Source organism: Prionailurus bengalensis, chromosome E1 (assembly GCF_016509475.1).
Source record: "Prionailurus bengalensis isolate Pbe53 chromosome E1, Fcat_Pben_1.1_paternal_pri, whole genome shotgun sequence".
Lineage (NCBI taxonomy): Eukaryota > Metazoa > Chordata > Mammalia > Carnivora > Felidae > Prionailurus > Prionailurus bengalensis.
Genome location: NC_057347.1, coordinates 27,959,434 through 27,971,584, shown reverse-complemented (window position 1 = coordinate 27,971,584; position 12,151 = coordinate 27,959,434). Strand labels below are relative to the sequence as shown.

Here is a 12,151-nt window from a genome sequence, read left to right as displayed (position 1 = left end):
CATTTACTCATTAATTCATTCATTCAACAAATATTTATTTCAGGCCAGTCCCACTGTAGCCATGTTGGGACTGATATAAAGGTGACCAAAGTAACCCCCCCAACAAGTGGCCAAAGGCAGCTTTCACAAAGACTGACTAAAAAGGTCAAAAGAACTGGGTTCAAGTGTTGAAGTCCTAATGACAACTTTTTTAGCCTGGGGCCTCCAGTGACCTAATTTCTGGGCCTCCTAGGAAGCAAGACCTGATATTATTTTTTTAACTTTTTTTATTTAATGTTTATGTATTTTTGAGAGAAACAGAGAATGAGAGAGAGAGCATGGGCAGGGAAAGGGCAGAGAGAGAGAGAGGGAGATACAGAATCCAAAGCAGACCTCAGGCTCCGAGCTGTCAGCATACAGCCTAATGCAGGACCTGAACTCACGAACCCTGAGATCATGATCTGAGCTGAAGGCAGACGCTTAACCAACTGAGCCACCCAGGCGCCCCAAGACCTGATATTAATAACCATGTGTGCTAGGCACCATTCTAACTCGATCCTCACAACAGTACAATGGGAGGAAGATACTATTATCACTGTTTTATGGATTGAAAAAACAAGGTTTAGAGAGGTTCAGCAATTTTCCAGGGATCACAAAACAATCTGGCTCCAAAGTCCCTGCACTGCAACATATTGTCTTCCTCTCATCCTAATTTCTCAGCCTTGCTGCTCAGTATTACAGAAGCCTTTAGTAACTAAACAATGCTGTCCATGGCGTTAAACACAAAGGGGAGAGAAAGTGTTAATTTCTGAGAGCAGGAAACCTCGACAGCTTTGGGTGGAAGTAGGATGATGGAGGGTAAAGGGAATGAGAGGATAAAACAAATAATGGGTGTATAGGAAGGATAGATATTTCACTCTACTCTGCAATAGTCCATGAACCAATATAAAATGGTGCCTGGGCTGAAATAGAGGAAAAAAACATAAAACTTCCTGTGAAGCCTGAAAAAAATTTAAAAATGAGAAAACATTCACAGTTGGAGAAGAGGTGGGAAAGTTGACACTTTCCTAAATGCAGTTAAGAGTATGAAGTGTTATAATGCTTGTGGAAAGCAATATGGCAATATCTATTAAATATCTATTAAAAGCTGGATCCAGAAATCCCACTTTGAATATTAAAAACCCATTATGTAAAGATATATTACAAAGTATTTTATCAAAGCTTGCCTCCAATGATACAAACTGTAAAAAAAGAATCTTAATAACCATCAAAAAGGGTATAGCTGAATAAATTATGGTACATACAGTTAAATATTAAGCAATTATTAAAATGGATGAGTTAGTTCTGTATCAATTGGACTAGAGATGGATAAGATGTAATGTTAAATGCAAGTTTCAGAATGCATATAGTATACCACTTTTGTAAAGGCAGATTAGTTATGTCTATCCATCTATCTTCCATCTACCTATCCATCCATCCACCTACTTTTGATTCCACTGGTTAAAATAACTTCACATTACTTTTGTAATAAAAACATTTTTTAAAGTTCATTTATTTATTTTGACAGAGAGACAGCCGGGGAGAGACACAGAGAGAGGGAGAAGAAAGTGAATCCCAAGCAGGCTCTGTGCTGTCGGCACGGAGCCTGACGCAGGGCTTGAATTCATGAACTGTGAGATCATGACCTGAGCTGAAACCAAAAGTCTACTGAACCACCCAGGTGCCCCAATAAAAACATTTTCAAGGGTGGTGGGGAACTGGCTGGCTTAGTTCGTACAGTGTGCAACTCTTGATCCCAGGGTCTTGAATTCAAGCCCCCTGTGTTGGTAATGAAGCCTACTTAATTAAAAAAAAAAATTCTTATAAGGATCACCAAAGGAAGCATGTTCTACACATTTCCTGAGAAGAACGGAGTTTGCAGTGGCTTCTTACAGCCATGAACTCAGGTGGAACAGTGAGAACAGAAGAGTGATAATCCAGATTTAAGAACAGAAATAGGGCTAGTGACAAACAAGTGAAACTGCAGAGAAACAAGTGAAACTGCAGTGGCTTTACTCACTGGCCTAAGAATTGAATCAGCTGAATATATGTTGCCGTCTTGGTGTAACAGGGCACTATGAAAGGCAATGCTACCTCCAACAAGAAATGAAGACTGCTGGGGTGCCTAGGTGGCTTAGTCGGTTAAGCATCCAACTCTTGATTTTGGCTCAGGTCATGATCTCCTGGTTGGTGAGTTCAAGTCCTGTGTCAGGCTCCGCACTGACAGCACAAAGTCTGCTTAGGATTCTCTCTTTGCACCTCCCCTTCTCTCTCTCTCTCTCTCAAATAAATAAATAATAAAATAAAATAAAATAAAATGAAGACTGCTTGTACAACTATATCACCTAACAGTCAGTAGAATTAGGAGACTGTTGATTTTTCTACTCCAGTGTGCAACAAGCATGGTGCATTAACAGCCCCAGTGTAGACCAGGAATAGTTCCCTAAAGCAGAAGTTAGGAAAAACATCTGATTAATCTGGAGTAATTTAAAAGTGAGATTCAAAAATAAAAGAAGAGTTCTAAAATGAAAATATAAAAGCTTTAGCATCAAAGCTAAAATCAGGTGGTCCTGGGGCGCCTGGGTGGCTCAGTCGGTTAAGCGTCCAACTTCGGCTCAGGTCATGATCTCATGGTTCATGGGTTCGAGCCCTGTGTTGGGCTCTGTGCTGACAGCTCAGAGCCTGGAGCCTGCTTTGGATTCTGTGTCTTCCCCTCTCTCTCTGCCCCTCCCCCACTACACTCTGTGTCTCTATCTCAAAAATAAATGAACATTAAAATAAATAAATAGGGGCACCTGGGTGGCTCAGTCAGTTGAGCGTCCGACTTCAGCCCAGGTCATGATCTCACAGTTCGTGAGTTCGAGCCTCGCGTCAGGCTCTGTGCTGACAGCTTGGAGCCTGAAGCCTGCTTCGGATTCTGTGTCTCCCTCTCTCTGTGCCCCTCCCCAGCTCATGCCCACACTCTGTCTCTGTCAAAAATAAATAAACAACAACAAAAAAAGAGTTTTTTAAAAAAATTTAATAAAATTAAATAAATAAATAAATAGATAGATAGATAGATAGATAGATAGATAGATAAAATTGTATTTGGCTGAGAAAATAGTTAAAAGAAATAAATCATAACACTGAAAGGCAAAAAAAAGAAAAAATCATCTTAAGAAAATATCAGAAGCACATTTAAAATTACTTTAAATGGCTGTTCTTTTTAACTTGTAAAGAGCTATCACTCATTGGTTAAGTTTATTCCTAGGTATTTTATTACTTTTGGTGCAATTAGAAATGAGATTGTTTTATTAATTTCTCTCTGCTGCTTCATTATTGGCATGTAGAAATGCAACATATTTCTGTACACTGATTTTGTATCCTGCAACTTTACTGAATTTGTTTATGAGTTCCAGTGGTTTTTAGGTGGAGTATTTCAGGTTTTCTGTATATAGTATCATCATCTGCAAATAGTGCATGCTTTACTTATTTATTTTTGTTGTCTGATTGCTGTGGCTAGGATTTCCAATACTATGTTGAATAGAAGTGGTGAGATTGGACATCCTCGTCTGTTCCTAACCTTAGGGGAAAAGCTCAGTTTTTCCCCACTGAGTATGATGTTGGCTGTGGGTTTTTCATATGTTCCCTCTAAACCTATTTTCTTAAGGGTGTTTTTTTTTTTTTAATTCAGTAGGCTCTATGCCCCAACATCGGTCTTGAAATTGAGTCACATGCTCCACTGACTGAGTCAGCCAGGTGTCCCATTGAAGGTTTTTATCATGAATAGATGTTGTACTTTGTTAAATGCTTTTTCTGCATCTACTGACATGATCATATGGTTCTTGTCCTTTCTCCTATTGATGTGATGTATCAACTTGATTGACTTGCGAATATTGAACCACCCTTGCAAGCCAGGAATAAATCCCACTTGATCATGGTGCATGATTTTTTTAATGTATTGTTGATTTCGGTTGCTAGTATCTTATTGAGGATTTTTGCATATATGTTCATCAGGATACTGGTGTCTTTATCTGGTTTTGGTATCAGGATAATGCTGGCCTCAGAAAGAATTTGGAACTTTTCCTTCCCTTTCTATTTTTTGGAATAGTTTGAAGAGAAAAGGTACTAACTCTTTAAATGTTTGGTAGAATTTGCCTGTGAAGCGATCTGGTCCTGGACTTTTGTTTGTTGGGAGTTTTTGTTTGTTTGTTTGTTTGTTTGTTAAAAATTTTATTTTTAAGGGGGTGTCCACATGGCTCAGTCAGTTAAGTGTCAGACTCTTGATTTGGGCTCAGGTCATGGTCTCACACTTGGTGAGATACAGCCCCACCTCGGGCTCTGCACAGACAGTGCTGAGCCTGCTTGGGATTCTCTCTCTCCCTCTCTCTCTGTCCCTTCCAAGCTCACGTGTGTGCTCTCGTTCTCTCCCTCAAAGAGCCCCACGTTGGGCTCTGCGCTGACAGTGAGGAGACTGGTTGGGATTCTCTCTCTCTCTCTCTCTCTCTCCCCTCGTTCACTCATATGGCACACTCTCTCTCAAAATAAATAAATAAACATTTTTTAAATTTTATTTTTAAGTAATCTCTACACCCAACATGGGATTCAAACTCACAACCTCAAGATCAAGAGTTGCATGCTCTACTGACTGAGCCAGCCAGGCACCCCTGTTAGGAGTTTTGTGATTACTGATTCAGTTTCTTTTCTGGTTATCAGTCTGTTCAAATTTTCTATTTCTTCTTGTTTTAGTTTGGTAGTTTATATATTTCTAGGAATTTATTTCTTCTAGGTTGTCCAATTTGTTGGCATATAGTTTTTCATAATATTCTCTTATAATTGTTTGTATCTCTGTGATGTTGGTTGTTACTTCTCCTCTCTCATTTGTGATTTTATTTATTTGAATCCTTTCCCCCTTTTTTTTCTTGAAAAATCTGGCTAGAGGTTTATCAACTTTATTGATTTTTTTCTTTTCAAAGAACAAGCTCCTGGGTTGCCTGGGTGGCTCAGTCCATTGAGTGTCCAACTCTTGATTTCAGCTCAGGTCATGATCCCTGGGCTGTAGGACTGAGCCCCACATCAAGCTCCACACTGAGCATGGAGCCTGCTTAAGACTCTCTCCTGGGGCGCCTGGGTGGCTCAGTCAGTTAAGCGTCTGACTTCGGCTCAGGTCATGATCTCGCAATTCGTGAGCTCAAGCCCTGTGTTGGGCTCTGTGCTGACAGCTCAGAGCCTAGAACCTGCTTTGGATTCTGTGATTCCCTCTCTCTGCCCCTCCCCTGCTCACATTCTGCCTCTCAAAAAATAAATAAATGTTAAAAAAAAAAAAAGACTCTCTTTCCCTCTGCCCCTCTCTCCCACTTTCACACTCTCTCAAAAAACAACCAAAGATGTAGTATATACACAATGGAATATTATTCAGTCATAAAAAAGAATGAAACTTTGCCATTTGCAACAGCATGGATAGAGCTAAAGAGTATAATGCTAAGAAAAATAAGTCAGTCAGAGAAAGACAAATACCGTATGTTTTCACTCATAAGTGGAATTTAAGAAGCAAAACAAATGAGGGTGCCTGCGTGCCTCACTCAGTTGAACATCCAACTCTAGGTTCGGCTCAGGTCATGATCTCAGGGTTTGTGAGTTCTAGCCCCACACTGCACTTCGCTGAAAGCATGGAACCTGTTTGGGATTCTCTCTCTCTCTCTCTCTCTCCCCCCCCCCCCGCCCCTTCTCCGCTCACATGCATACTCTTGTGCTCTCTCTCTCTCTCTCAAAATAAATAAACTTAAAAAAAAATGAGCAAAGGAGAAAAAATGAGAGAAACAAACCAAGAAACAGACTCTTAACTATAGAGAACAACCTGATGGTTACCAGAGGGAAGAAGGGTGGGGCAAAATAGGTGATGGGGATCAAGAGGTGCACTTCTTGTGATGAAAACAGGGTGATGTATGGCATTGTGGAAAGACTACATTATACACCTGAAACTAATGTAACACTGTATGTTAACTGGGATTAAAAACTTAAAAATAAAAGATATTCTAATACAGTGCTTACAGTGAGGAAGCTTATAGTGTGGTGACACATACACAACAATTAAAGTGTGGTACAAAGCAATAAGCAATATAATGATCGATTAAAGTATAGAATCCAAAGGGCGCTTGGGTGGCTCAGTCGGTTAAGCTTTTGACTCTTGATTTTGGCTCAGGTCATGATCTCATGGTTTGTGAGTCTGGCCCCTCAGTTGGGCTCCTCTCTCTCTCTCTCTCTCTCTCTCTCTCTCTCTGCCTCTCCCCTGCTCATGCATGAGCATGAACATGCTCTCTCTTTCTCTCTCTCTCAAAATAAATAAAACTTTAAAAAAAGTATAGAATCCACTGTCTAAAGTTTTGGCAATAAAAAGAAAGAATTTTATGAAAATTTTCTATATATATTTTCTTAAGTTTATTTTTTAAACTTATTTTGAGAGAGAGACAAAGAGCAATAGGGGTAGGGGCAGAGAAAGAGGGAGACAGAATTCCAGGCAGGCCCCATGCTGTAAGCACAGACCCGGATGCAGGGCTCAAATTCACAAACCGTGAGATCATGACTTAAGCTGAAGTCAAGAGTCAGATGCTTAACTGACTAAGCCACCCAGGCACCCCAAGAATTTTATGACATTTTTAAGGACTTAAAAACATGAGTGTCCAGGTTCAAAGACCTCCCTAAGTACACATCACAATGAAGATAAACAGATCTATGCTGAAACATCATCATAACATTTCAGGAACAAAGAGAACTAAAATTCTTCAGAGTGAGTAGGAGACCACTTCATATAAAAAAAAAAAAATCAGTAATCTGAATGGCATCAGGGTTCTCAATAACAAGACTGAAAGCTAAGAGACAATGAAAAAATAGCTTCAAATTCTAGGAGAAAATTATTTCAACCTAGAATTTTGTGCCTTCCAAACTATCAATCAAATATGAGGATGAGAGAGGGGCACCTGGGTGGCTCAGCTGGTTGAGCATCTGACTTCGGTTCAGGTCATGATCTCAGGGTTCGTGAGTTCGGGCCCCGCCTTGGTCTCTGTGCTGACAGCTCAGAGCTGTTTGGAGCCTGCTTTGGATTCTGTGTCTCCCTCTATCTCTGCTCCTCCCCAGCTTGTGCTCTCTCTCTCTCTCTCTCTCTCAAAAATAAATAAACATTGAAAAAAAAATTTTAAATGTATGAGGATGGGAGGAAAAAACACTTTTCAGATTTTCATATTTCTTTTTTTTTCATATTTCAAAGTAAGTATGTTCAGTGCACTCTTTTTCTGTGTTTAGTTAAATGTAAGAATGGACTAAGATAGAGAAATGGAATCCAGAAAAGATGAGCTGTAATCCAGCTATGGGAATTCCCAAAATGGTGGCTAAGAAAACCAGGGGTTCAAGTTGTGCTAGAGAGACAGTGGTCCAGCTTGGAGCAGAACAGTGGAGAATTATCAAGAAAATATTGAAACCAACAGATTATAAATTTGACAAAAAAACATGTATTGAAAGTGTTCTGAAGAGTCAGGAATGTGTGGTAAGAGTTCATTGATTCATAAAACCGAGCAATAAAAAGGAGTCAATTTTAACTCTAGGTAGTCTGAAATTAGGTTTGCTGACTTTGCAGTTCCTGTGAGTTGTCTGCTTGTTAAAGGAGAGATTTTTCAGACTTTGAGCCTAAGACTTCAGCTCCCAGGGACTCTGACTACCTTTTTCATCTCTCAAGGCAGTAGAAACTCCTGGGTCCTCTTTCCCAGTTGTTAACAGTAGAGGTGCTGCACCAAAGCATTCATCTCTCTCTCTCTCAAAATCTGTAAGCATGAGAACCCTGGAGCTCTGAACAAAGTCCAGTGCAATGATACTGAGAGTGGGTGTAAATAGTTTTACCTGGAAATGACCAAATTATTTAGGCGGGGATGTGATTATACTCACATTCACCTGGGAATTTGGTGGAGCATGTAAAAATAAAGATGGAAAAGGAATGGGAATACGGTCAGTGAGAAAGCATCTTTAATTCTTCTCCCTCCCTTTCTTCATTCATTCATGCATTCATGCATGAATTCATTCATTCATTCAACAAAAACAATAAAAAAAGGAACAGCTTAAGATGATATGCCATTGCTCAAAACACAAACAAGGCCCAAACTCAAACAGCATAAAAAGCTCAAACTACACTCAATGAGCTATTTGAATAAGGAAAAAAAACAAAAAAACAAAAAACAGGGGCGCCTGGGTGGCTCAGTCAGTTAAGCAGCTGACTTCAGCTCCAATCTGGAGCCCCCATTAGCTCTGCTATCAGTGCAGAGCCGGTTTGGATATTCTGTCTCCCTGTCTCTCCCCCACACTCAAAAATAAACACTTAACATTTTTTTAAATTTATTTACTTATTTTGAGAGAGACAGAAACAGCACAAGCAGGAGAGAGGCACAGAGAGAGGGAAGTAGGGCCCGACGTAGGGCTATAACTCACCATGTGTGAGATCATGACCTGAGCCAAAACCAACAGATGATTAACTGAGCCACCCAGGTGCCCCAAACACCTAACATGTTTCTTTTTTTTTTTTTTTTTTTAGGAAAAAAGTCCCCACATGCAAAAAAACAAAAAAAAACACAGACTGAAAGTAAAATGCCACAAAGCTCCAAACAAATAAGTCACTAGCTACCCAGCAAGATTAACATACACAAAAGAGGAAGAGAAAAACCACTCAGACGGTGTCCCTTCCCTCTTCCTCTTCCAAGAGGAGAAGAACGATCATCACTTCACGCTCAGGAAGGGACACTGCATCTCCTCCTCGTGGCTTCAAGTACTCTACACGTTCAGAGAAACTTCTCTAGTAACAAACTAGTTTTAACTTTCAGCTCCCCACCTTTGCTGGGTCTATGGCTGCCATGCACTTTGGACTGATGGCAAGATATTTGCCCCATTTCTGATTCTACTCTAAAAAGAGAAAGAGGTAGACTCACAGTTCGTGAGTCTGAGCCCTGAGTCGGGCTCTGTGCTGACAGTTCAGAGCCTGGAGCCTGCTTCAGATTCTGTGTTTCCTCTCTCTGCCCCTTTGCTGCGCGCGCGCTCTCTCTCTCTCTCTCAAAAATAAATAAACATTAAAACAAAAATTTAAGATTTTATTTTTGAGTAATCTCTACACCCAAAGTGGGGCTTGAACTCACAATCCTGAGATCAAGAGTCTCATGTTCTACCGACTGAGCCAGCCAAATACCCTTCATTCCTTCTTTTTTCTCAACTCTATTCTCAACCCTCCTCATCAGCCTACCTCAGCAATGATTTTGCCTCACACTTGGCCCAGAACTTGAAGCTAGCAGTTGAAAAACCCTCAGTGTGGTCTCACTACAGGGACAAACCACCTACACCTGCACTCCCCATCAACTCTGGCTGCCCACTGGGAGTGGCTCTCTCCTAAATCTCAATTTCTGCTGCTCTACCCAATCCTTCCATCTGCACTCAGACGTGTTCTCCCATCTTTAATTAAAACCCATCTATATCCCATATACCCCCACCCCCACCCCCACCTCCCTCACTCCCCAACCCTCTCACCCCTACCTACCGCCCCCCTCACCACCCCCTTCACCCCCCAGCTAAATGCACATCTACCTCTATACTCTCCATCACAGATTGATTTTCTTCTGGGAGCTCTTTACACCCATTTAGTGGCAAGCCCTCCCACCCCTTCACTGATCAGCTCATCCCAAAACAATTTCTCTATCACAAGACCAAGAAAGTCACCATTAAATGCCATGGATACCTTTCTAACTGCCTCTTAATCTTTCATCTGCTTTCTACACATTTCTCTGTCCCCACTCCCCTTCCTTGGCTTTGGTCAAGCACGGCTCATGTGGTTTCCCTTCTACCTGTCTGGCTGTCCCTTATGCCATTCATGTGTTAAAGGTCAGAAATCTCTCCTAAATGCGCCCTAAACTGAACTCTATCATCACTTCCCACCCCACTGCCCTACCTAATTCTGTTCTTCTTCCACTCTCCCCATCTTAACACAAGGAACCCATTTGCACAAGTCATAAATCCTGACAATTATCCTTTTTTTTTTTATTTTTTAAATGTTTATTTTTGAGAGAGGGGGTAGGGGGAGAGAAAGAGGGAAACAGAATCCAAAGCAGGCTCCAGGCTCTGAGCTACCAGCACCAAGGCCAACAACGCAGAGCTTGAACTCACAAACTGCGAGACCATAACCTGAGCCGAAGTCGGATGCTTTATTGACTGAGTCACCCAGACGCCCCTGATAATTATCCTTAATAGCCCCTCTCACTCATACCTACATAGAACCAATCCCCCCAATTCTGCCAATATTATTCAAATATCTTTCAGATCTGAACAATTTCTCTTTCTCCATCACCACGAGGAGGAGGTGTAGTAGACATTCAACTTTGGCTCAGGTCGCGAGCTCAGATCACCCTTCCTGAATTTGAACCCCACCACAGGACCTGTGCTGGCAGCTCAAGCCTGCTTCGGGTTCTACATCCGCCCACCTGCCTTAAAAATATAAAATGAGCTGTTAAAGAAAAAAAACCAACTTGAAAATCTGTAACAAGAAGGAGCGACTTCACATAAAAATTAAACAACCTGGTTGGAAACTTACGACTACCAACTCAAGAAAAAAAAAAAACCTCAAATATGTAAGTTAATAAATGTTGCATGTACTTAATTAACACACTAGTAGAAACCACTCAGACTGCATCCTTTCCCTCTTCCTTCTCCAAAGAGAAGAAGAACGATCATCAACGACAAAGGGCAGCTGCAAAGAACAACGCCCAGTATCAACTTCACGCTCAGAAAAGGACACCGCGTTTCCTCCTCATGGTTTCGGGTACTCTACACGTTCAGAGAAACTTCTCTAGTAACAAACTATAGAAATGATCCCTGAAAGTATAGTCTTAGCCTCTGGCTGCCAACCTTTGCTGGGTCTATAGCAGCCGTCCACTTTACGCTGATGGCGACATTTTTCCACATTCCTCCTGCTCGAGAAATACCACATAAACATATTTCCAAAGTATTGTTTCATATGCCACCTTTAAAAAAAATTCTGAATACTCTTATGAGGCTTTTTCTTTAAGATGTTAAGCCTTTTAGTTTGTAATTAACCTATTACGGATTGACAGCCAATCAGAAGCTCTTGTCTTTCTGACTCTAAATTAAACACAAGCACTTCCGGACTAGTTGGAGACTAGGTGCGTTTGGCGGCGCCAATTAATATTTGCATCTCAAGTACGACACGCAGCGTCTGTGGGTGGGATTTTTTTTATTACTTTTTTTTATTTTTTAAGCCTCTAAGATCCGAAATTTCGAGAGCTAATAGGTAGGTTAATTTGACATTTTTACTTTGAGACGGGCTGCTGGTTACTCACTTGAGTGTGGACCTGAGGGGCACTTATCAGATTCACCTGGGTAGCTTTTCAAAACAATGTATCCAGGGGGATACATTACGTCTTAAATGGGGAACGTATTAGTTTATTTTGAAAAACGTTTTTTCCTCCCAATTTTTTTTTTTTAATTAGGAAAAAAGTAACGACTGTAGTGTGGTTACTTTGGGGACTTTAGGGAAGGAGAGGTCTGCTTTAATTAGTAATTTTGTATATTTTTGTATTGTTTGAATTTTTTTAAATCTTAAATTGTATCACCTTTATATCATCAGGTCTGTCTAGACAGATCACAGCCTATTTTTAGCTTTCTTCCCGGTGCAGCTCAGTATTAATAAATAAATCCACCTAAATAATTTTTTTTTTTTTAAGCAGGCTCCAGGTCTAGTGGGGAGCACAAATGCAGGGCTTGAACTCACCACACTGAGATCAAGACCTGAGCTCAGATCAAGAGTGGGACGCTTAACCAACTGAGCTAACCAACTGAGCTACCCAACTGCCCCTTGTGGGACCCAAGAAATTTAACAAAAATCCCCTACCCCTGGACAAGCAGAGCAAGACTAACTCCATTTTGTGCTACACCCACCATCTCATGTATAACCCCCATATGACCTACTTATTGCTTAAGACACTCCCCCACCCTAGTCAAGCCGCTGAGCACACCCTTACTGGAAACCGGCTCATTTAGGAATGTGGAACCCCTAACCGCCAAAGAATGTAAATCCCGCCTTTTGCTCGCCAAACTCGTGCGCCAATTCTGACCA

The 12,151-nt window shown here is 40.9% G+C and overlaps 1 protein-coding gene, 1 non-coding gene and 1 pseudogene across 6 annotated transcripts in view; all 3 read right to left on the bottom strand.

Moving 5' to 3' along the window:
• Positions 1-12,151, bottom strand: part of TEX14 (testis expressed 14, intercellular bridge forming factor) — a 118,203-nt gene that overhangs the window by 67,614 nt on the left and 38,438 nt on the right. The gene's annotated exons all lie outside the window — the stretch shown is intronic.
• LOC122486283 lies at positions 8,700-8,854 on the bottom strand (annotated as a pseudogene).
• LOC122486281 lies at positions 10,693-10,906 on the bottom strand. Its single transcript, XR_006298121.1, has one exon. It is a non-coding gene; the product is annotated as a small nucleolar RNA U3 (small nucleolar RNA).